General features: G+C 45.4%; 1 long non-coding RNA gene across 2 annotated transcripts in view; it reads right to left on the bottom strand.

Annotated features, from left to right (window-relative positions):
* LOC146856777 (uncharacterized) overlaps positions 1-24,779 on the bottom strand; it is a 923,944-nt gene extending 899,165 nt beyond the window's left edge. For both annotated transcript variants that reach the window (XR_014979499.1, XR_014979500.1), the window contains exons 1-2: positions 24,651-24,779; positions 16,180-16,305 (exon numbers count right to left, since the gene is read on the bottom strand). This is a non-coding gene — a long non-coding RNA (uncharacterized LOC146856777). The remainder of the gene's footprint in view (positions 1-16,179; positions 16,306-24,650) is intronic.
* Between the last annotated feature and the right edge of the window lie 1,101 nt (positions 24,780-25,880).

The following is a 25,880-nucleotide window of genomic DNA, read 5'->3' as shown; positions in this document are numbered from 1 at the left end:
AGTAATTCTGTTCAGCCGTTCGGGCTGTAGCTGTGTCTAAAGGTCCTATGGAAAAATGCATGGGAAAAACGCTTTTTGGGACCCCCCTTTTATCTCAGCCCCCGCTTGACGAATCCCCCCGAGACTTTCAGGGTAGGAGCGGAGCGTAGCGCCCCACCTATTTTGAAAAATTTGCGAGGATTCGTCGACCGGCGCCAAAGTTATTCAAAATAGAATGTTGCGGTTTTCCTATGGAAACGTGGTCCTAACTATAACTACCTACTGGCGACCGCCAGTAGGTAATATATATATATATATATATATATATATATATATATATATATATATATATACATACATAGATACAAATGTTTAGAATAAAAAAATTGCATTGCTTGGAGAATAATAAATGTATTACAAGTGAAACATGTCCTGCCTGCACTAGAAGTTTTAACCCATACGGTGTTCCAAGGGTAGCTTTTGACTGGTTGATCTAACTCTCCACTGAAAGTCACAGCTTAAAGAGGAGATGCTTGGCAATTCAGTGAGCTTAAAATAGCGACTGGATCCTGTATTTCCAAAGACGTCAGCAACATTCGTTACAAAGATTTAACTACCCGTAAATTACACTGGCCAGACAATCATTCTTATAGAAACTGGAATCTGGACATCGATCATTGTTACAATATTTCAACTTGTAACGACTAACTAACTAGAATGAGAAATTTCTTTACAGATGGATCCGACTCAATTACGTAAATGTCTAATACTCAATACGATATTTCCAAAGTGGGAACTACTGCCTCTTAGGATAGAATACATTTATTTACTAAACAAATGCACATACCACAGCAGACATGTATACTCATCTATCAAGTTTCACAGCTTTCAAGCCTACAACTACTACATAAAATATGGCTATAGACCTTTCCATGGTAGGCCTGCCACTACGATATCCTGTCACAAGAATTAATAACAATATTGTAGGCAGCTACAAGGGGTTTTGAGAGACAGTTTACTGACAAATTAAAGTCAATCACCAGAGGGTGATGGGATAGTGCAAGAGCAGGAGGAGACAACATACTGTCGCAAAAGCGGGAGCAGACAACCTGTTGACCACGTCCCGTTGCCTGATCCAGTCACCCCAAACACCATCTACAAAACAAAATGATTGAGAAGTGTTGGAGAGGGAAGAAGGACTAATGAAGACACAGAGGGAATGCAAGAAAACAGAAAAAGGACTTCAATTTCTTCTACAGGAGACAGTACAGGAAAAGGCAGAGGAAGACAGACGTTAGAACACACTAGAGAAGATAGGCTGGGATAGATCTGAGACATCCCTCCCCTTGTGGCTGCAAGTCTGGGGCTAATTCTCAGAAAACCAGGAAGAGCTGGGCAGCGCATTGCTGATGCGTAGAACTAGTGCCAAATAAATTGACAGCTAGAGCTAGAATACATGGCAATACAGCAAGTGAAATGGAAGACAGACTACTGGGAAGTCAGTTTACATTGAAATAACCTGACTTTGTTCCGTGACGTAAAAAACATTCATTGTTTGTAGGAAGGTGGAATCTGACTAATGGTTGCCCCCAACTTTTTGCCTGGTATTGGAGTGGTTTTTGACTAGTCTGGCTGGGATCCTGCTATCCAGGACCCCAGCCTATCTGCTTTCTCCTTAAAACTGATGTGAGTACCCTAGGTACAAACCAATTGGATACTGAGGATGCCCTGACAGTCCCTGGTAGATGGTACCATAGGTACCCAGGGCATGGGTCCCTCAGTAGGCCTACCAGGGCTGCAGCACTTATTGTGACAGCCATACAAACTGACACCACCAGACCACTACTGTAGTCTGGGTAAGGTGGTGCTAGCACCCCTTACAGGGATATAGGTACCCTATATCCCACCCCATTACAACACATATACTCTCATAGGTCACCCCTAGAGCAGGCCTTGGTAATCCTACAAGGCAGGGTGCTGAGGTATGTGTGAGGGGGGACCCCTACCTGAGTAGGGCCCCCCTGCAACCTTCGTAAAAACTATTGCTGGGTTGTTTGTAGTGTATCCATACCATTTACTCTTAACCGCATTATAAGTCTATTGCGATAACGCGATAACTTGAGAATGGCTACACAGAACCATATCGTGTTTGGTGTCAAACATGTAGGAATCATACCCCCAGTGCAGCCATGGGCATGAGGGCATGATTCCCCCGTGCCCGAGGGCCGATATGGGAAAAGCGGCAGAATTTAGACACCAATTTAAAAGTGCACACATAGTACAAAATGGCTACTACCCGCCACCCACACAACTCTGGCTGGCTGTTGCTGGGGAAAATCCCAGCCTTGCCAGCTGGACAATAGGGCTCCTGTGGCAGGGAGGTGCTAGCCCCTCCCCAGACAGGATATGTGGATTGGAACTGGGTGGGTGCACCTTAGGATGCCTTTCAGAGTTGCACATAGGCTGCTACAGCACCTACATTCTGCAGACACCGCTTGGAACCGGTTCAGGGGCATCCTGCCCCTCGCCCAGGTGGGAAACACACAAAGGGGAGAGGGTGTAGCCACCCTTTCCTGCCTCACCACTCATTGGTGGACACTACTCTGGACACTCCCCTAATCTTGGGGATAAAGGTGAATAACGTGGCCCCAGAGCCTCAGATTAACCTTGGACTTTACAGACTTGACCTTTGATGAGCTGCTGCCCAGCTGACTGAAGAAATCTCCCTTGGGGTAAAGGAGTTACCCCCCCTGCTTGGCAGGCACCTGAAACACTGCAAGTGACCCGGTCGGGACTTCGCTGCTCCTACGGACTTCGTCGACTCCCAGCAACCTTGAGGTGGGTTTCCTGAGCATCCCAGAGGCCAGTGAGTGTGCACAGCAAGGCTGAGCACCGTGGACCGCGTGGGTGCCGAGATTTCCAATACCCCAGGACACCAGCCACCTCTTGCATAGCACACGACCCTGACCAGTGGCGAAGTTGTGCTTTGGCCCGTTATTGAGCCAACCACTTTGCAGCAATTGTGCCAAAGATCAGCGCCCTAGCCTCCTCCGGAGGCCCGTGGGCTCCCTTTTATGCATGCCAAATTGCCGCCTCCCACGGTCCATTGTCTCTCAACTTGTGGGCCCTAGCAGATGTCAATCTCAACTTTCAAGAGTTCCCCTGGTTGCTCCAGGCCTGCTCTATAGTCTTTCCAAAGGAGACCTCTCACCGACCTCGTGGGTTTGCACCAGTAGCTGATTTGTTCATCTTGCGTGGGTTGCGGTTGCCAAGGATTAGTGGATCCAATCCGGACACTAACACCGCAGCGACCCTCATCCAACATAGGATAGTTGCCCTCCAGAAGCTGGCCTTCCTTGAAGCCTCCTGGAGCCCGTGGCTGCAGATCCAAGCTACACCTTTTCCACTTGAAGCACCCGACATTGAAGGGCTCTTTCCTTTGAGCTCCCTGGTCACTGTGCCGTGACCCAGACTCTGTCCCCTCTGCTTTCAGGTTCTTCTCTACAAACTCTACAACTTCAATCTTCACGGCATCATCGACGCTTTTGGCTAGCAGCAGTTTTGTACATTTTCCCATTGAAAATCAGCCCGCGACCCGACATCGAAAACGACCTATGCACCCGGCTTCCCTGGGGCAGGTAACAGTGGTACCTCGGTACTCTCGTGGTAGTGGGCTCCTCAAAAGCTTAACTCTAAGTTTTTAACTTTGAACTCCTGCTAGGAGGGTCTTTAATCTGTTTAAATCAAACCGCGACATTCTCCATAGGATATATTAGAGATCCCGATAGCAGCTATTTCCACTGCACGCGCCTCCCGTGGGTCCCCTTCCTCATAACCTGGGGTGGATTCTTAAGGGGCCAGCGTCCTAAATGCCCTAGGCATCGTCTGTAGAATTGGCGTGGTTCTTATACCACTTTTTTAATATATGGTTTGGTCCCCCCCCCTGGGGCCCTGTGATTCCAGTGCTATTTATTGTGTTTATAAATGCTTGTTTGAATTGTAACTTTGCCACTAGCCTCATAAAGAGACTGTGGGATTCCGTCTAGAATAAATACATATATTTTATATATATACCTGTGTGGGCTACTCTATCTATGGTAAAACAATAAGCTTAACACTCCTTCAAGACTTAGCCTGAAGGCTGCTCTCCACAGCTACCACTAGGATAGCTTTCTTTAAAGGTTGTCTTAAACCTATCATCAATAAGAGTCGAATTGGACTGGTGCAAGGTGTCCCCTATAACTAGGAGACAGCATATGCCAGGCCAACTTCTCACATTGTTGGAATAAAAATGTTTTAGCTGTGTTTATGTATTATGTGCCTTAAGTTAGCATTCGCGGCACCATTTTATGTTTGGCCGCCATTTTGAGTCATGATTGAAACGGATTTCTTTCCCTGCCCTTGCTGAAAGCAGCTGCGATAGTTTGTTTCTTCAAGGTTGAGCCTTACTGTACTAATGAATACACTGTTGTTAGCGCACACCTTTCCCACTAGATAGGCCTGCTCCCACCCTTAGAGCAGCGGGCACAGGCAGAGTGACCTCGGCATTAGGAAAGCGTGTGCCCGGTCTCAGGATCAAAACTCATCCTTCTGAATCTTCTTTGTTCAACTGCTACCAACTGGAAATTTCCAGTCAAGTCATGTCTTTATTGGTTTTTAATTATACATAATGTATCGCCATGCTTTCTGAAGTCAGTCCCTCAGCAGCAATCCCAGGGGGCTGGTCAGACTGGACTCCGCTCGAGTGTACCTGAATAAATATACTTGGTTTGTATTCTCTACTGTCTGACCGACTCTTCATTTGTATGGAAGGCTGAGTGGTGGTCGTGAGTGACCAGGGTGGATGTATTCGGGTCACTTCCTTCAGTTGGTGCCCGAACAGGGACTCCATCAGGTGGCCCATCCTCGCCCGTGGACGAGTGAGGAGGTTGGGGCCATCGTCGGGGCGGACCAGGGATCCCTGCATGAAAGAGTTTCTGAACTCACAGCTGCCCCTTCTGTCTGACCGGTCGGTGCCTCGCCCAGTGGTCATCCCGGCTGGGGTCCTAAACGGCGAAACCCTTTGATCTGACCCTTTGGTCCAAAGAGTCGGCAGTGGAGAATACATTTGTTTGACCTGTGTGCACCAGGTGAGTTTGTTTTGGTTCTTTGTGGATATGGTGCCATTTTGGTTTGCATTTGGTACGGTCTGAGGACCGATTTGGATACATAGTGTCTGTGAACACTTTGCCAGGCAAAATAACAAATGTGGCTTACTTTTGAAAATGCCTGAAATTAGCCGACTTTTGGTTTCTTGTTGTCGTTGTTGCTCTGCAGATGCTCGGTTGGAAGAAAGTCAGCCGGCACTCCAAATTTTGATATGCATGTGAAGCATGGCCATGGCCCGATTAGGTTTAGTACGTTATGGCATAAATATACGAGGGACAATGCCGAGTTGCAGTGGCCTTTGACAGGTAGCTTTGATAATTGCTTTCTTACAGGAGAAGCGGTTTGCAAGAAGATGTAGGCAGTCTATGCTTGATTCCCTCAGAACATGGCAAAAGGAGGTTAAGCAGAGCGAATGAAAGCAGAGAAAGAGGCCCGGAAAGGGAGAATGCAAACATTGACTCAGAAAGCTGTAGCGCATGATAGAGAGAAGCAAGAGATGGGGATTGAACATGAAGATAGGAGATTCCGATTGCAGATTGATAAATCTTACGTAGTCCAAGAAGAAAGTGATACGTTCATGGAACAATTGTTGGATACTCAACCCCCACCCCCTTAGGCGCCCCAGAGGATATATCCCGCTCTTCCCTCCCAGGCACAGCTGCCTGGTTCTTCTGTCTCTGCTGTTTCTGCCTCAGTTATTGTCGATCAGACTGCATTGGCCACAGAACCTCCTGTCCTTTCTTTGCCCTCGCCCTGTGTGGCAACTGTGACTGTTAGTATTCCTGCAACGCCTATTGCTTCGTTTTCTCTCTCTCCAGCTTCCACGACGCAGCCGACAATGTCGTTAGTGCCCTCTACCTCTGTTGTTGCCCCCACGGTTTTCCTCCATTCCCTGACATCAGTGAGTAGTGGGACACTGGTAGGCGGCCCTGTGGATAGAGATTGCACGAAAGTTAAGGAACGTATGGGGAGGACATTGGTCTGATCTGATGTGGGAGATGCAGAGAAACAGGTCGTGGCAAATCAGGCTGCGCAGTGGGCTCTTTACCCCATTTATGGTGTGGAAGATGTGGAGTGTCATGAAAGATTATGAGCCTTTTGTACAACAACATGCCTTTAAGCATCTGTCGGCTACTTTGATCGGTGTTTGGGAGCAGCGTTTCAAGGGTGCAGAGCCACAGATCATATACAATATTAGGGATCATGTGTATGTTACTGATATGGAGCCTGCTCATGTCTTTGGTAATGTTGCGATGTTGGTTGCTTATCGGGAAAGGCTGCTCAAGAAGAGCCCCACCCTGGTAACTCAGTTTCCGATGCGGGAGGTTCATCCCATCTACCATCCAGAGATACCGGAGCTAAGAGAACAGCATGATCATGTTACTAGGCCAAGGGTAGGGGCCCGTTTCAGAGAACAATGGGTTTATACTCCATGGAAAAGGAGTGAAGTCTCGTCTCTTAAGACTCAGTTACCAGACTCTAGGAAAAATCCCGGCGCTTATTTTAAGGAGCTGACTGTAGCTGCCTCTTTGACAGTGATGAGGCTCGCTGATATTGAAATGTTCTTTGGTTTACTAGTTCTGGTTGATATTTGGAGACAAGTACACACACAGGATCATGTTGCGGAATTGGGTGGTACCTGGGATCAAATTAAAGCATGGGATCAGGAACGGAAGCCAGGTGATAAGCCCAGGACAGAGATACTTGCTTTGCCTGGCTGCATTATTATGTATATGCATTCTATTATGCCTCTGAGGAAAGTTGATTGGGACAAGCTATCGGCTTGCCGCCAGAAGAAGGATGAAAGTGTGTCAGAATTTTTTACTCTGTTTGAAGATGTGTTCTTAGACTATAGTGGACAGGATTTGTCGATTGAAAGTGATGTGCGGCTGTTTCCAATGTGCTTCCTGAGATTGACTCAATTGCAGACTTCTGAGAGCACTTGGTCCACCTCTTCTGCTTCCATTATTTTGAATATGGCACAGTATTAGGAGCACAGGGAAAATGAGAAGACAGAAAAGAAGCATAAAGACTTGAAGACAAAGGTGTAATTTCCGCATGCTTCTAGATGGAACGGTAGAGGACGAGGTGGTTTGGCCCGGCAGCTTCCGCGTATTAGCAGGAATAGTGTGCCTGTAGGGCCAAATCAGTGCGCGTAATGTAAGGAGGAGGGACACTGGCGTAGCGAGTGTCCTGTGCTTTTGCAGAAGGTAACAGTTCAGAGAGGCCGAGGTTCTCTTGGACGGGGTCATGGGGCTGGCAGCCAAGACAGCGCCTTGAATGCTGTGACCCTGCAGAGTTGCTCAGACCAGAATTATTTTGATGACCCTCAGGGAGGACAGTATTGTCATGACGATTATGACACAGATGAGGTGACAGGAATGTCTTACAACGAGGACAGCCAGGGACAGAGTGAGGGACCAGTTTTGATACCTGTAGATCAAAGTGGTCCGTACGTCAGTGCAGAAGTGCATGCTCGACTAAGGAGTTTTTGGTGGATACAAGTGCAACAAACAGTTCTATTTCACGTTCCTTGGTCCCTGGGGCGTCTCTTTCTGGCCATAATAATGTTTCAGTAGGTTTTTCTGGTATACCTGTTGTAAGCCCCATTTCAAAACCCCTTGCGTTAACTATTGGCCCTTTCTCTGTGGATTCGCCATTCTTGTTGACGTCCAATTGTGGACAAAACTTGATGGGTTAGGATTTTTTGAAGAAATTGCATGCTACGATGTATTACCCCAGCAGGTGTCTATAGAACAATGGGTCCTGATGTGGTGTGCGCTAAGCAGTGTCTATCCAAAGATGCGCCCCTTCTCACTGAATTTAAGGATGTGCGACCCACGCTGTGGGCAACGGGCAACACAGATGTGGGTTTGTTGCAGATATCACCTGTTTCGATAAGTGTCAAGGAAGGTGCCATTTTACCCCGTATCCCTCAGTATAAAATACCGCAGGCAGGTGAGCGAGCTTTGATTCAAACTGTTCAGGATTTGATTGAGAAAGGAGTGGTTGAGGAGACGACTGCTAATGTTTGTAATAGTCCTAATTTTCACATTCTCAAATGGACACCTTCGGGTCCCTCTGCGTATCGGGAAGATGTTTATCGCTTTGTGATTGACTTGCATGAAGTTGAGATAGTGATTCCCCAGTTTCTGGAGGTCCCTGACATTATGACTGACAACGATTCCTTCTTCTGCTAAATTTTGTTCTGTCATTGATTTGAAAAACGCTTTCTTTAGTATTCCCATTCATCCTGATAGCAGATATCTGTTCGGGTTTACCCTAGCTGGTAGGAGTTTTAGATTCTGTTGCACTCTTCAAGGCTATACAGAGAGTCAGAGTATCTATAGTCAGGCATTGAAAAGTCAGCTGGATTCCTTGTCTCTCCCTACGGGTAATATATTGCTTCAATATGTCAATGACTTGCTCATCGCTTCGGATACAGAACAAGGTTGCAGAGACAGTACATTTAAATTGTGGTTACATTTAGCTCACTGTGGCCATAAAGTATCCCTTACAAATTTCAGTATTGTCAACAGGAGGTGACCTATTTAGGTCACCTACTGCCGAAGGAGGGTAGGAGATTGACCCCCGAGCGCCTCAGTACCATTGTTAAAATGCCTATTCTGCAAACTCAGAAAGATGCGCTCGCATTCATAGATATCACTTCCTGTTGCAGGCAGTGGACACCTGGTCGCTGCTTATTAAGCCCCTGCTTGCGCTAACACTAAAAGATGTGCATGAACCCATGCCTTGGATGCCAGAGTGTGAGCAGTCTTTTGAGCAATTAAAAACTGCACTTTAAGCTCCAGTGCTTGGTACCCCTAATTATGCCAAATGTTTTGTGTTGTAAGTCCATGAGCAGGGTGGTTGTGCGCTTTCTGTTTTGACTCAGAAAGTCAGGGATAAGCAAGGACCATGTGCTTATTTCTCTGCTGTGCTTGACCCTGTCGCATGAGCCCTTCCGATCTGTCTAAGGGCGGTCGCGGCTGTGGCTGTCTCAATAAGACAATCGGCTGGACTCGTACTTGATGCTGACCTCAGTTATGGTACCCCATGCTGTGGATACACTTTTGAATAAGACAAAGACACAGCACCTGACAAGTGCACATCTGACAGGCTACAAGCTAATGCTCTTTGCAAAGCACATCACAATTAAACGCTGTGAAACTCTGAATCCAGCCACATTGCTTCCCCTCCCTTCTGAGAATGAGGAGATTAACATACATAATTGTATCTTCCGGATGAAAGAAGAGACGAAAGGATGGGTAGACCTTATCTGACTCCAAGGAGAACTATATGTCGACGGCTCTGGTTTCAAATTGGCAAATGGCACCACCACTACAGCATATGCAATTACTACATTGCGTACAGTAGTTGAGAAATCAAGAGTTCCCCATCAGTCTGCCCAGTCAGCTGAGTTAGTCGCCCTTGGGAATTGAGTGAGGGGCTAGTTGTCAATATTTATAATAAAAGTCAGCATGTCTTTGGAGTAGCCCATAATTTTTGGCGGCTCTGGGCAAAGAGAGGGTTCCTTACTTCCCATGGGATGAGAATTCAACATGGCTCTCTCATATACAGGCTTCAGTCCACTGTGGCACTCCATAAGAAATTGGCCCTAGTGAAGTGCAGCGCTCATAGGAAAGTTACGGATGATGTGGGTAAGGAAGAACGCCTTTGCAGATCAGACAGCTAAGGAAACAGCCCGAACTAAGATGATAAGAATGTTTTTAGCAGGTCCCGCTAGGTGGGTGCCCGAGGTCACTATGTTAGAGGATACACTAGAGAATGTGAAGGAGATACAGAGTGAGGGCACGAGGGAGGAATTAGCAGTGTGGCAAGAAAGTACAGCAAACTTGAATGATGAGGACTGTTAGATTGACAAGTCAGGGAAGCAGAGATAGATGTTGCCAGATGCATTTGTTCTTCCTGTAGTCACGATGGCTCACGGCCCAGCCCATATCAGTGCTAAGGGTATTTGCAAGTTGTTAGACCCTGCATGGCAAAATGACAACATCTCAAAGACAGCTGCACATTTAGTGAAGTACTGCATGCTGCACAATCCTGGCAAGGGTACCCCTACATCACCCAGAAATTTTGCACCTCCCACTTTCCCTTTGGTGGTCCTTCAAATGGACTTCATTGGAATGGACAGGGTCAATAATTTGAAGAACGTGTTAGTGCTTGTTTGTGCATTCAGTAAATGGGTTGAGGCTTACCCTACCAAAGAGAACACGGCCATTGCGACTGCAAAGGCACTCCTAAAGGAGTTCTTTCCTCTCTGTGGCTTGCCCCACTTAATCTGGAGTGATAACGGAAGTCACTTTAATGACAAGGTTATCCAGTTAGTTTGCGACCGTTTGCACATAAAGCAGAAAATCCATGCTGCAAATCGACCCCAGTCAGTGGGTTTGGTTGAGAAGTACAATGGTACTCTCAAACTGAAATTGGCAAAGATTCAGGAGACCACAGGGTTATATTGGCCAGATGCTTTACCACTAGCTCTTTTGTCTACAAGAACTACAGCACATTCTAGTACAGGATTGTCACCCTACGAGCTCGTGTTCGGATGCCCGGCGAACGTTTGGAGCGTCCCGCGCCAGCTTAGGTTTTCAGAGATTGAGCACCCTTTGACAGATTACCTGTGCCAGTTAACTAAAAATATGCGTTCTATTCATCAACAGATTCAAGAGTCGCTTCCAACCGTACCAGGGGGCCCGGTCAGTGGAAGCAAAGCTTGGAGCCCCGGTGGAAGGGGCCCTAGCAGGTACTCCTCGCTACCCAGACCGCTGTTAAAGTCGCTGGCCAAAAGAATTGGATTCATTCCAGCCACTACTGCAGGATACCCTTACCCTATGACGATGATGGGTGAGGGATGGCATTGGGGATGCGGAGGGTGAGAAGGTACATCAGTTTGTCTCTTTTGGCGACGCAAAGCGTACATGGACCCAAACGGATGCTAAGAACGATGACGTGCTAAATGCAGCGGTCCCTCTGGAGATTTGAGCTATTAAGGAGCAGTTATTTGTTGACCCCACTGTGCCTGGAGTTACCAGGTACAATTTGCGCCCTCGGCTAGGGAATGGTGCACCAAAGGAGAAGTCAGATTAGTTAGGGATGGACTGTGCAAGTCAGGGTGTACTTTGCTATAGTATCAACGGTGTTAGTTCAGGGAGAGGCAAGATTGGTGCACTGTCCTAACATTGGACAGGATAAATTGAATGTGTTCCCTCAGAGGGGAGTACATTATCCAGAACAACATGGGATTCGAGAGCTAAGACTAAGCAGCTCCACCGCAAGTGCTCAAAAGCACAAACGTTGATGAACAATAGGAGTCTACCAGTGAGGCTCTGACGAACACTGAGAACACTTGTTTCATTGCATTCCTTTTTCCTGTTTCATTATGTATCCGTTTGGTCGACCTATTGAGGAGGAGGAACAGCCACTTGCATCACTGCGACTAGCACAGGGCTGGTTCACAAAGAGTAATATAGTCTAGGTATTGATATTTGTGATTGCATCAATAACTGTACTTGGAATAGCTTAGTTCCTAGAAGAAATGTATCCTGTACAATCCTTGTTTGGTACAACGCCCACTTCCCCTGAGCATACGTTTTTTACTCTGGCCCCTCACAAAGGGGAGCATCGAAAGACTTACACAGACAACGTATTCATACAAATGTTGCATCAAGCCCATGATGTGTGCAATACAATTAATTGTTGGGTTTGTGGATTGCTTCCCTCCGTTACTCACAAGAGCGATAATTTGTTGTCCATGCCATTGTCATATGTTGGTAGCTGTGAAGGTTGGTTTGAATTGCTTGTTATGGTGCACTATCATGTTGAACTTTCTACTCAGATTATGACACCTTCTGACTCTCGCACTGTGGTAGAGTATATACATTTTCATCACAGATTTTCTCCAATAGGAAAGGCAGGTAATGGGACTTCCGGTACATTGTCCCCAAAATCCTGTATGAGAATTCATAATAAAATGAAGAACGAAATATGGCTTAGGATGGAAATGACTGATATTCAAAGGCTCAACACCTCTGAATATTTCCAATCCTTCCAAGATCGTAATGTTACTAAGGACAAACCGATGCCGGTGTCCGTGGATAACACAACAGCTAGTTTCTGTGTCCAGGGGACAAGGGAGGTAAAGGTGGGGGAAGGTATAATCAACTTCACCTACAGACTGAGCATGATAACTAGTCCACCCTTGGTACTACCCCGGAAGGTCTATTTTGTCTGTGGATCCGAAGCTCACATCTGGCTTCCGAGGGGGTGGTCTGGCAGATGTTACCTCTTTTTCCTTCTTCACCCTGTGTATGTTGCCCCGTCCAATTACTATAAGGCCCATCGGCTGCAATGTAGGAGTATATACTTGCCCAGAGTCCGAAGGGTTGAGGACACTGAGGATATATATCAGACAGATACCACCTGGTAGCAGTTTGACGATGCTGCAAAGGGTCTTCTATCCTTCGGGGGCCCCATGGATAATAGTCTGCAGCTTTGTCGGCTCACAAGAGTTGTGGAAGGGGTTATTAATACAACAGCTGGGATACTGACAAACATTACTGCTGAGCTCCAGGCTACGAGGCTCGTTACATTACAAAACAGGATGGTGTTAGATGTCATGCTTGCTGATCGAGGAGGGGCCTGTTGCATCACTGGCAGCAGCTGTTGTGTTTACATATCAGACCATGCCCCCAGTGTGTATACAGCTATACAAAAATTGCATAGACTGTCATCAGACCTACACCAAGAGACAGCTACTTGGACATTATCGGTGTGGTTCTGGAATATACCAACAACGTGGGGTTGAAAGATCCTTATCTTTTAGGTTGCAGTTGCTGGTATTATCTTTACATGTTGTCTTTGCATACACTGCCTTCCGGCTTGTTGTACCTATTGTATACATGCTCAGATCTCTAGACCAAAAATGTCAGTTCATGACACGAAGGCTGCGATCATGCTGCAGAAACAAATTGATGAAATCATGCAGATCGACAAAGGTATCTTTGAATACTGACTATGTACGCATCCGCATATGGTGCTGTTTCTTATCTTCTCAACCTGTTCTTCATCTCTAGATAGTAATATTCAATGGTTAGCGAATGCTAAAAGGAGGGTCTGTTGGAATAAAACTGTTTTCGCTGTGTTGTTTATTTATTGTATGCCTTGAGTTAGCATTTGCGGCACCATTTTATGTTTGCCCGCCATTCTGAGTCATGATTGAAACTGAATTCTTTCCCTGCCCCTGCTGAAAACAGCTGCAATAGTGTCAGAATGTACCTCAAGTTCCACAGAAGCAGAGATGACGACTACTCCCAATGCCCCTGCATCAGTACAGCCACCAGACTAGGTAGCGGCACTAGCACGGGGGAAAGGGGAAGTGGAAGAGAAGAGACTGCCTCAGGAAGGTGTATGACCCCAAGGTGACGATTCTGCCTCCTCTGCCGAGTCTTCTGCAGTGTGTGGTTCTTCACTGGCAAATCTTAACGAGGTACACCTAATGCACAGAGGTGAAAGGGATTACAACAACATCCTACTCTTCTATTCTTCCTAGTGACTTTTATATTCCTCTACTCCTACCTCATATTCCTGAAGGCTTGCTACTCTTCTATATGATGATATTCATTGTAATCTTTTGATCATTACTGACTTTTCAATATCTTCAGACGTGAGAACAAATTTCCAACATTTTACAGAGAACTAGATATGTACATTGTAGCGGAATAACAGAATAACTCTCTTTCTCTCTCGCAGACTCTGTAGCGTAGAATGTCAAGGTTGTGTCACACAGCGTAGATAGATTCCACAACTTCCATAGGAAAAGAAGCGCGCAAAAAGGTACAGGGAAAGGGAAAATAGGGCGGAAAGGAAAAGGAAGGATCGCCAAAGGGAGGAGAGGAAACTGGGGGTCCTGCGCAAGTGCGTACTCACTGACTTTAGTCGTTGGCTCAGTCTTGGCTTCTAATAGTTCACAGGAAAATCTTGTACTCAGCCACTCCGGATTCAGGTTCCTCTTGCGATGAACAAATGAATATTCCAACCTCTTGAAATCTCCGCTACTTTCCTGTCTAAATCTTGAGTAACCGAACAACCGCTTAACTTGACTCTGACTACTAGCGGTGAATTCGGCTCTGTGATATGCTCCGAAAATATCTCTCTTCGAGTTCTAGGGCAGTACTCCTCAGGATACAGGAGCTGACGGAAAACACTAGCTTCTCTCAGGATATCTCAATTGAAGTGCGCAGTTTGCCGCGCGCTCAACCGTCATGTCAAAGATGCACAGCTAATGACGGTAAGAGCCGCGGCCATCTTGAAAGGTCTAACTGCACATAGAACATTATATGTCCCGATATAAATTCACCACTTGCGGCTTCACAAGAATTCACTGTCTCTTTGGTTTTTGCCATTTATGGTGCACTGCAGACACCACGTGAATCTGATTCCTGACAAATAGTTTGTTTCTCCAAGGTTGAGCCTTGCTGTACTAATAAGTACACTGTTCTTATTAGCGCATACCTTTCCCACTAGATAGGCCTGCTCCCACCCTTAGAGCGGCAGGCACAGGCAGAGTGACCTTGGCATTAAGATAACGTGTGCCTGGTCTCAGGATCGAAACTCATCCTTCTGTATCGTGTTTGTTTAACTGCTACCAACTGGACATTTCCAGTCAGGGCGTGTCTTTATTGGTTCTGAATTGTACATAATGTATCTCCATGCTTGCTGACGTTAGTCCCTCTGCAGCAATTCCAGGAGGCTGGTTAGACAGGACTCCGCCCGAGTGTACCTGAATAAATATACTTGGTCGGTATTCTCTACTGTCTGACTGACTCTTTATTTGTATGGAAGGCTGAGAGGTGGTCATGAGTGACCCGGGTGGCCCTAATCGGGTCACTTCCTTCACCATTGGCAGGAAAACCGTATATTAGCAAGCACTTTTGGGGTGTTGGTTGGCACTAAAAAAGAAAGCCATCAGCAGGAAACCTCTGTGCGTGAGGAGAAGGCATGGAGACCAGTGAAACTGGAGATGGTGCATGAGGAGGAAAGAAATAGTACCTCAATTCACATGGGGAGGCAGGAGACGGCTGCAATTCAAGGCTCGTGAATACATGATTTGTGGCTGCCTTGCACGGAACACGCTCTTTATTAGGGTGACACCATTCAACTGGCATGCGCTGTGGAGACGCATGCTCGAGCTTCGGAGCAGCAGCGTTTGGGACGAGATAAGGACAAGATTTACATGGCTGTTTACAGAAACAGCACTAGGAACTCAGAGCGACTGAAACTTTGCTCCCTGAAAATGACTTCATAACACAAGTCCATACCTTAGTTCCCTGGCAACCGGATGGAGGCAACAGTATGTGGGAGCCAAACCCCAATAATCTCCTGCACCGCATCATGGAATGAACCACAAATTTTACCTTAGGCAGTTCAGCCCCACAATTTCTCATTATTTAGCTGTAGACCATCAATATTCCTAACTTAGCAGAGTAAATTCATACTTAGAAACTAGAACCACTGAAGAACCGAGTTCAAGATCGAAATTCAGTTAAAAGAATTTAACAGTGTTGTTTATAAAACATTACAGAGGAATGCATAATTTTGTCATAAAGACTCATAATACAGAAATGCTGAATCATAAATCACAGCAGAATCCTTGTCAGTTAATAGAAATCTCTCTATATTCAAAGTATGACCCTCATGGAGAGCAGTGACAACATCTTGGTGAGGAAGGAAATCACAGAATAATCTGATATCATTTCAGGAGGTAAATGAAGTGTTGTCCCCTATCCCTAACCCAGGGGTTTTAGATATGTTTAATGCATATTAATTTTATAAAACTGCAAATTCAGCATGGCATGATCATGGTTAGGCTGCATTGGCAAATCAAAAACAATTTTGATAGGTTCACCCATTTCTTAAGGTAAGAGAAATCTTCTGCTTGCTTACTCAACAACTGCATTCCACAGAATTAAAACCCAATACGACACATTTTTTAACAATAGTCCATATAACCATGTTGTTCTGTACACTTACATCAAATCTTCCAGCTGAAATCCTCCAAAATGATACATCAGGTACACAATGGAAACTTTCATTCACAATACATGCTTTCTATTACTACAATCCATTTATGTCATGGTGCTCCGTGTACCATGGAAACTGTAGGAAAAGAAGAATTGTAGTAGGTCACTGATTAGGAGGAGGAATGAGCAAGCACAAGATGAGCAGAACACCAGAACCTACATCCAATTTAATGAAATGGCGTCTCATTATAAAATGTAGCATAACTATATTACATTATTTATCACACTTTTAAATTAGATACTCATCAAGTGCAAAATCATTAGTTCATCGGTTACCGTCATATGCATCATTAAAATTGCTAATTTGCTCAAAGAACGTCACCCAAAATTGAACATCAGAAAAATCTTTAACAAGTATTGTGATTTCATGATAAGGCTGGATGGTCACGCCATATTAACAGGCCTTTTCAAGATCATTATTTGTCCATAGAATGTTAACAGAAGCTCCGATCTACAAATGAGATAAAGTTCTATCATGTGATGCCAGCATCTGTTATCACTATGTAAAAAAAAAGGCATATTCAAGTGCTGAATGTGTCACAGTGCATGCATTCCATTATTTTCAGCATGTTCTTCGCCCCTTGCTGCTATTTTTGCTCCTGATTTTTGTTTTGCTTCTTGCTGTTTTGACCTTCTACTGGATTGTTATGACTGGATTCTGCTTGGCCATTTGCTCCTTCCAGATGTGGGGAGGAATTTGTATCCTGCTGATTTCTTCAATGCTAATTTTCAAAGATGTTAGTTCCCCTTTGTGAGTGTTTCCTCCTAATTGGGATTTTTTCAAGGAGACACTGGACACCTTTGATGTATACTCTTCTATGCAGCGTGGCATTGTGGCTCTAGGAAAAGTTACCCTTTTCTAGGACTATCAAGATGGTGACTCAACAGACCTCAGTGTCTAGTCCTTAACACCTTCTCCATTTATGCACTCAGGATCTTGAACTTCTTCCTCAGCATGGAAACTACTCCTATCTGGTAATTTGGAAAAAAAATGGAATGTACATCTCTTCAAATAATATCTTCTCCAGCAAACATTTGGTCTTATTGTAAATTATCATTTTTGGCTCACCGGAGGGAATCGTGAAGTCGTATCACAAGTTGACCAAATAATTTATTTTTGTCTTAGATCCTCTGGTAGAGAAGAGGGCTCTTTTATGAAACCTCCTATGTGTGCCCATGTTCTGCTAAAGTCTACCCATGTTATTGAGTCTGATCTTGTTATTGTTGAAAGTACACAAGTGATTTTTGCTGACTAAATTTAGGCTTGGCCACTTACATTTTAAGTTAGCATGTCCCTGGGTTATGGACTGGGGTTATCCTCTGGGGCCCTGCGGGTGCGATGGACTGACTTCACAAGATACCATGCATTTTCTAATATTTTATGGAGGTTCTTAGGATGGCATTTACCAGAACACTGTTAAAAAAAAAACTGAACTTCCGACAAGCGTGTCCCGCACGCTTGTATTTAAAATGCTACTTGGAGAAGTAGTTTTTAATGCGGTATGTTTTCTGAAAGCTGTCATGAGATTGAGAAAAAAAAACTTATCACTTGGTTTATGAGTATGGATATTTACTTGTTTTTGATAATATGCATTTTATTTATATGGTTTAATGCCTATGTTTGTACATTTTTATGGATTTGCTGTTTCGTGCTTTTATGGTTTTTATGTAAAGAACCGAATAAAGAGTGCTTTGATTTGAAATTTGATCATGATTCATACATCAGGGTGTGTACTACATGTTCAGCTCTCACGTTGATGTTCTATTGCTATGTTTGCACTTTACAAATATGAATACATTTGTACATATGCCGGTTAAGGTAGGGTCATAACTACAGCTATGTACGGTTTATAATACACCTATCATTGACTGGCAAGGGTCACACTCTCTACCCAAGCAGCTCCGCTGTAGCCTCACCTGCCGCTGCCCCAGACACCTCTCTCATGTAGGTGTTCAAGGCCCTCCTCCACCCACAAGCTCCTGTCTGCGCCTCATTCCTGGTGGACCAGTGGGAAAGCCTTGCTCTTCTGCTGTTCCACTATTGTCTGTCTGCCTTGTTGTGCCCATTTTGTCTTTGTGTCTTTTGTCTGTCTTTTATTGTATTTTCACTGTAATTTCTGTGCCTGTTTGTCTGTGACTCTGTTTTCTGCCCTTCTTTCGTTTTTGTGCCTGTGCCCTTGTTTTCTCCTCCGTGCCCGTTTCTCGCCGCCCTTATCCAGCCGCTGCTCCCCCGTGGCCCCTCCCCCTGCTGTTCTTACTCCTGCATTTCCCTTCTCCCTTCCCTATTTAATGGTGGCCGCTTGGAGGTGCCCCAAAGGCAAGCCAGTCTGTGCCCATCCTCCACCCTCCACCCGACCAGCACCAGAGTCCTGGATCTCTGACCACCCACCGCTACGACTCTGCCGCCCTCCTCGCACTCAACCCCGGAAGAAACAACTGCCATCTGTCTACACCTAAATCCACCCACGGCCACACTGCTGCTGAACTTTCACCACCCTCTGCACCCATGGCCATCGCCCCCAAGCCAGACCCCAACACCCCCAAGGACCTGAGCTGCATCCTCCTCAACGTGCGCTCTGCACAGGCACGCCGTAGAGATCTGGGACCTCCTCAACACCATCTCACCTGACGTTGCCTTCTTCACGGAAACCTGGAATAACTCAACCTCCGTTCCCGACATCGCCACCACCATCCCCGACGGATACAAGATCCGGAGGAAAGACTGCCTCAAACGCCTAGGAGGAGGACTCGCCATCGCACACAAGAACTCCCTCCGACTCACCATCTCCAGCACGAGCAACTCTGTCCACCATCGAACACCTCCATTTCCAGATAAAACTTAAGTGGCACCCTCACCTACAGGCCCCCCGGACCTCGAACAGTGTTCACCACTGCCATCGCCAACCTCGTCCCTCCCCACGCCATCGCCTCCATGGACTACATACTTAGCGGAGACCTCAACTTCCACCTCGACAACCTCAACGAACCCAACTCCTTCACGCTCCTGGGCAACCTAACCAACCTCTGACTGAAACAGCTCATCCCCACCCACAAAGCAGGACACACCCTCGACCCCATCTTCGCAGGAGGCAACAACAACATCCACTTAAGCCACACCCTGCAACCCCTCTGGATGGACCACCACTGCATAAACTTCCATGTTAACAAACCCACTGCCCCCAAACCTGCACCCCACCCACAGCAATGGAACAGGAACAAAGTCACCGAGGAGCACCTCAACTCCACCCTCATCCCCGATGCCCCCTCCACCTCAACCGAAGCTAACCTTGCAGCCAAAGAACTACACAGATGGATCTCCAACTGCGCGGATGAAATCGCACCCCTTCGCAACCTCAACAGACAGCGCCCCAGAAAGGCCACCGGGTTCACAGCTGACCTCCAAGAACCCAAACGCACCTGCAGACGTCTCAAGAAGAATTGTCGAAACAGCAAAACTTTGGAAGAATGCACCACATACAAGAATGCCATAACAGAATACCACCAACTTATCAGATCGCAACAAATCTTCATCCAGCGCAAGATCACTGCCAACTCCAGCAACTCAAAAGAACTCTTCAGCATCATCCAAGAATTCACCAAACCCCCCAGCAAGGCCACGGACATTAACACCTCCTGGGAACTCTGCAACAAGCTCAGCTCCTACTTCCATCTGGAAATCAAGTCCCTCTACGACAACTTCAACAAACAGACACCAGACTCTGAAACCCCTCCAACAACACCAGCCAACCCACCATCTCCGCCTGGACCCAAACCACCACCAAAGACAGCGAATCGACCATGAAAGCCATCCACTCAGGAGCACCCACGGACCCCTGCACATCTTCCACGGAGTCGCTGTCGCACCAGAACTACGATGCACCATCTACACCACCTTCAAAACCGGCACCTTCCCGATGACTGGAAACGTGCAGAAGTCAAGCCCCTGCTTAAGAAGCCCTCAGCAGACCCCTCAGACCTCAAGAACCACTGACCCATCTCCCGCCTTCTCTTCGCAGTCAAAGTCACTGAGAAGACTGTCAATGCCCAACTAACGAAATTCATCGAAGAGAACTCCATCCTCGACCCCTCCCAATCCGGATTCTGCAGCATCAAGACCGCTCTACTCGCCGCCACAGATATGCCGGCATACAGGGAACCACCCTCAAACGGTTCTGCTCCCTCCTGACTGGCAGAACCCAAAGAATAAGACAGCCACCCTTCCTCTCCAAACCCACAGTGATCAACTGCGGAGTACCCCAAGGATCGTCACTCAGCCCAACGCTCTTCAACATCTTCATGTTCCCCCTCACAGCCATCGTCAGACAGCACAGACTCAACATAGTCTCCTATGCCGACGACACCCAGCTCATCCTCTCCCTCACCAAGGATCCAGTCACCACTAGACTCGGCTTCTAGGAAGGAATGAAGGACGTTGCATCCTGGATGAGCAGCAGTTGCCTGAAGCTCAACTCTGAGAAGATGGAGGTCCTCGTCCTCAGATCCTCTCCCACTGCCCTTGGAAGACCCCTCACCCCCACGGACCACACCCGGAACCTCGGCATCGTACTGGACTCCTCCCTCTCCATGACCCGACAGATCAATGCCGTCGCCTCCACCTGCTTCAACACCCTCCGCATCCTTCACAAGACCTTCAAACGGCTCCCCCCACGCCCCCTAGTCAAGAAAGATTGTCACCCAGGCACTCATAACCAGCAGACTGGACTACGGAAAAGTCCTCTATGCCAGAATCAACAAGTCTCTGCTCCACAAACGCCAGACCATACAGAACACCGCAGCCAGACTTGTCCTTGGCAGCCCTTGACATGAACGCATCACGCAAGACCTCCACTGGCTCCCCATCAGGAAGAGGGTAACCTTCAAGATAATCACCCACCCCTACCAATGTCTCCACCACTCCGTACCCCAATACATCAATGAGAGAATCTCCTTCCACGTACCCAAGTGAAACCTCCAATCTGCCAACCTCGCCCTCGCCGAAAACCCGCGAATCCGCAGAGCAAGAACGGGTGGAAGAGCCTACTCCCTCATTGCGGCCAAGACCTGGAACCAGCTCCCGATCAACAACAGGCGAGCCCCCTCTCTAAACATCTTCAGGAAGACCCTCAAGACCTGGCTCTTCGACTGAACAGAGCTGCTTCTCCCCCCCCCCACCCCCCAGCACCTTAAGACCCTCCCAGGTGAGTAGCGTGCTTGACAATTCCCTGATTGACTGAAGTATGTGAAAAATAAAAAATAATTGCAATCTGTGTAAAGTATGTAATATATGGGACACAATACAAATACATCTGTGAGTGAAAACTCAGTTAACAGTTACACAATACAGTAATTGGATTTGGTTTTCAAGAATTCACATTAGACAAAACACTGTAATTGTTTTTGTGAAAGACAAATGTGCTACTTGTTTTTATAAACATGAAATATTTGATCACTGTAAAAATGTAGCCTTTCGGCATGGTCTCTCCAGATTTCTTCCATGTTTTTTAAACTTGGTTTTGTTGGGATTTTGACTTTCATCGCTAGGAGACTGCCAATCCACCTACCAGTACATGTGCTGTGTCTCTCACCATTGTGTTAAAATGTTTAAACCCAATTTACTTATTCAAGTTTAGTAACTTGTTGCACGAAAAGTACCATTGTCACAAACGTTAAATGTTACATATGGGTTGCTGTGTACTTTTACATGACCTGTATGTGCGACAATAAAAACCTGCATCAGGCTTATAAATGTGGTCTGACTGGTTGCGGTCTTAAGCAATGCAGCTGTACATGCAGAAACGACAATCTGATATATATGAAAAACTATGTTTAAACAGTAGCTTAATCACCCCATGTGTTCCTGAAATCCCACAAGGCTGGATGCTTAAAGTTTAAAAGTGGGGCATGCAAATTATTACAAATAATGTGTTATGTTCCTGCAGCAACTAGCTGCAAATGCTATTTTCATTCTTTGGGCTTCTGTGGCTTTCCATTGAGAAAGTCGATTTTACTGTTGGCATTTTAGGAAAATCCTAAAAGTTCATTCAAAATGTATTTTTAAAATTTATCAACAATTAGTTGATTGAAGAATGTAAATTGCTGCAATTTATAGTGTAAAAATGACTTTAGAAAAACTGACTGTGTGCCCCCTGGAAACATTACCAGCATTTACTCTACTTCTGATGGACCTTGTCCATTAACAGTGATTATCCCTTAGATGATGCTCAAAATACTTCAGTGTCCAACTTACAATAGTGCCATGCTGGCAGGAAGGATAGATGGATTAATCATGGTCTACTCATTATGGTATGCAATAGAGAGAAAAGTAAAACGAACAGAGATGACTACTCAAGGGACCAGACTGGATCCGGACCTTTTCACATTCTTACACTTTAGGGCTGATGACCAGTTGCACGCTGCAATTACAAGTTAAACCCCTTGCCAAAAAAAGTAACCAAGTGGGACTGATTCTCCAAGTCATAAAACTACACTGAATTCCCAATTCAGTGGGCTTTAAAGCATACATTTTGTCACCTCTCCGAGTATGTAGTAAATGTATATGTGGGCCTCTGAAATGGGATTCCCACTACCATACACTCAGGTCACAATTAAACTAGTAAAAGACTTGAAGTAGAAGAGATAATCTTGTGTAGCCTGCTTGAGTAAAGTACTAAAGGAAACCTATTCTCATTATATCTTTGCTTTGGAGTGCTCCCAATGGCCAGTATTGCTGGCCTTGTGAAGTCTATAGGGCAGAAAAGTCTGAAGAGAAGGGTGTTTGTGTTAGAATCAGATGACCAGTTGGCTGTGGACAAGGATGGACTTTGCTGGAGCTCTTTCCTTATAAGTGTGGTTAAGCCTGCCCGCACTCGATATCTGGACCCTAAAGGTCTGGTAGCGGTTCGACAGCCTTGCAAATGACCAGGAAAAAATTACCCAGAGTCTCGAACAGAATTTACCTTATTACTTTTTCCTTAGGACTGAGGCTGGAGGCCCCTAGAAGTGCACCTGAAAGATTTGGAGTATTCCAGCCAGAACATAAGTGTCTCTTCCTTTGCCCTCCTAGCCTCAGAGACAAAACAGTTTCCAGTAACTTTTTGTTGGGTTTGTTTTTTATGCAAGGAGTATCTTCCAGGAGTCTCTCTTGGTTTTCTCTGCATACTCTATTTTGACCGAGCTACACGTTGTGATATTAAATCAGTGGCTCCTTCTTCTCAAAATAATCATCCAACAGCTCACAGACTCGAAATGAAAGGGTCAAGTCAGCCTCTGGTTTCCATGTGTAATGTGCTGCAGGGTGACTTACATTAGAATTATTGTTTCTTAGGATTCTTCAATCATTTGCAATGAGAGTGAGTTTAAAGATAAAAACGTATAAGTGTATACATACTGGTTCATCTTGCACACACATTCTATAGAAAATATGGACCGTAAGTAATTTAAAAAAAACATTATCCATCATTTGTATTGTCCCAGACCTGTAGAGTGTACTTGCACTTAGCTCTAATGACCATAAATACGGGCCAGCTACAGGTGTACCGCAGCATGTCTTATATGGTTGACCTGCATCACATCGACAACCAATCAGCAATAAAGTTCCAAATGACAAAACACATACATTGTCATTACCACTGAAACAGTCTTCTGTTCAATTACCATGACTCTAGGACTCAAACGGCTAAGACGGGAAATAAAATAGTAAAACGGTTTCAAAATCTATTTGGCCAGACACCAGCATAGCCCAAAGACACAGAATTCCCTGTTTTGAATTCGGACACTACCAAACACTATTGATAGATTTGCACTCTTCCAAAAATCTAGTGGTGTGTGTGGAAGGGAGGCGGATAGTTCTTTTAAGCATTTCTTTTACAGATCCATTAAACAATCTCGTCCCGTTTTTTTCAGTTCTAACAAGCCGAGTTCGATGACATTCACTTTTCAAAGATTTTATTGACAATATGCTGTTTCCAACAGTGATGATCCAGAACAAATAATTCCTTAATGTTGCATATTGGTGACACAATACATCTTCCATCCTTATTTATATTAGACCTAATGCATTTAGAGAATTACTCTCTTCTTCAGGAGTCACTGTAACATGACAGTTTAAAAAAATAAATTATAGTAGTCACTCTAGAACAGCATGTCTCCCCTCTAATCACAAGTACCGATCTATCAAAAGTTAGTGCATCAAATATTACCTCAACCCAAGCCCCCTAGACAATTAAAATAATAATCGTTTTAATATGACACACACATGCAATAAACCCCCTCCGCTATTACTCAAAGTAAAATTTCAAATTGAAGATTTTAACGTCTCCATACTACACCGTGTTTATAAAAACCATCTCCGCAAAACTAACTAAACCGTACGATATAGCATGTAGTCAGTTAACACATTGCTCAAACAGGTGCGAAACTTACACAGTTCTTGCAGACGATAACTGCCGCCTTGAAAAACCACTGATCTGTCCATTCCGCATCAAAGGAGGAAAAGCTTTCCGCATTTTCATTATCACAGTCAGCAACCACGCTTCTCCGAACACTCCACCATATTGAGGCCTTATCGTTCCTCTCCCCGCTCACCACTTTGACTTTGTGCACCTGCGATTAATTGCTGTCACGTGACGTAACATCGCACTCCACTCTCCACGTTGTGACCACCCACCCCAAAGTAAACTGCTCCTAAGTGCACTCATATGACCTAACAGGAAATTAGAAGTAATGAAAAAACGACAGCATAAACCAACATGAAATGAAGCGAGCTGCTGAATGGAGGACGGATTTAAGGGGGGAGAGGTGAGATTTGGGAAGGCCAGTCAGAAGAGAATTACAATAATCCAGTCTAGAGAGAACTAGCGATTGAACCAAGGTTTTTAGGTCTTTCTCCGGGAAGAACCGACGAATCCCCCACAGAAGGCGCAGCTGATAACGTGCGTTCTTGGCAATGGAGTTGATGTGTGAGATGTGTGTTTTGTTTGTGGAATCGATAGTGGTAGAAAGGCGCCAGGGATGTGCAAGTTTTTATTTTTATTTTTTTATGCTCACAATGTTTTACAAAATTCTCCAGTTTTGCTTTTACTACCGTTTTTTCCCTGTTGAATGCTCGACTTCTCCCCTTAGTTTTTCATGCATTGTGAGATGATATTCTGTGCTTTGCAAAACAATTTTCACTGTAATTAAACCCAGCCAAGGCTTACTCTCTTCCAGTTTTGCTGATTTATTCTATTGACAAAGGGAAATTATGCCGACCTTTTCTGTGAAGATTTACCTTTTGTTATTTAAGCTGTCACACACTGACAATTTCTATGTAAATATGAGGAAAGTTTACAACTTCACAGAGCTGAAATGTTTGCCATGTAGGTTTTCACAGGTTTCTAAACTAATCTTTGCAACTTTACACACGCCTATAAAGCACTGCATGCATTTGCTCTTTGAAAGCGAAGTCCTTCATTTATGCGCAGACAGTCAAGGCACGTGAAAGATCTTGGGTAGGGGAGCATCATCACCAAACCAATCTACTACTGATCTACACCTGCAATCTCCACACTTCTGATTGCCAGTGTCAAACCTAGGGGCGTTTTACAGGCTTGTAATTCCTGACCATCCATCTCTTGGTCGCTCTTGGATTTGGTCACATAAGGCTGACAGGGG

The sequence above is a fragment of the Triturus cristatus genome, chromosome 3_2, assembly GCF_964204655.1.
Source record: "Triturus cristatus chromosome 3_2, aTriCri1.1, whole genome shotgun sequence".
Classification (NCBI taxonomy): domain Eukaryota; kingdom Metazoa; phylum Chordata; class Amphibia; order Caudata; family Salamandridae; genus Triturus; species Triturus cristatus.
The sequence above is the reverse complement of the archived record's forward strand: the minus strand, read 5'-3'. Positions and strand labels throughout refer to the sequence as shown.